Source organism: Eimeria mitis, genomic scaffold (assembly GCF_000499745.2).
Source record: "Eimeria mitis Houghton genomic scaffold, Emh_scaff350, whole genome shotgun sequence".
NCBI lineage: Eukaryota > Apicomplexa > Conoidasida > Eucoccidiorida > Eimeriidae > Eimeria > Eimeria mitis.
Window position 1 is genome coordinate 6,381 of NW_013571842.1, and position 288 is coordinate 6,668.

The following is a 288-nucleotide window of genomic DNA, read 5'->3' on the forward strand; positions in this document are numbered from 1 at the left end:
CAGCAGCAGCAGCGGCAGCACCGGGCAGCAGCAGCAGATGCAGCAGCTCACCTGCAGCAGCTAATGTTGTTCTCTGGATTTGTGTGGAAGCATTAAATCAAAAAAAACATAAAATTAAATTCATTAAAGAAGGAGCAGCAACGCTTGTAGTGCTGCTGCTGCTGCTGCTGCTGTTGCTGCTGCTGCTGCTGCTGCTGCTGCTGGTCTGGGGCCCCCCAAGCAGCAGCAGGTCGGCGGCGCCAGCAGCAACGGTCCTCCCCATCATTTGTTATTTAAATTTCAATTTAT

General features: G+C 51.7%; 1 protein-coding gene across 1 annotated transcript in view; it reads right to left on the reverse strand.

Annotated features, from left to right (window-relative positions):
* Positions 1-288, reverse strand: part of EMH_0008980 (uncharacterized protein) — a gene marked incomplete at both ends in the record, with an annotated part of 4,985 nt that overhangs the window by 1,017 nt on the left and 3,680 nt on the right. The gene's annotated exons all lie outside the window — the stretch shown is intronic.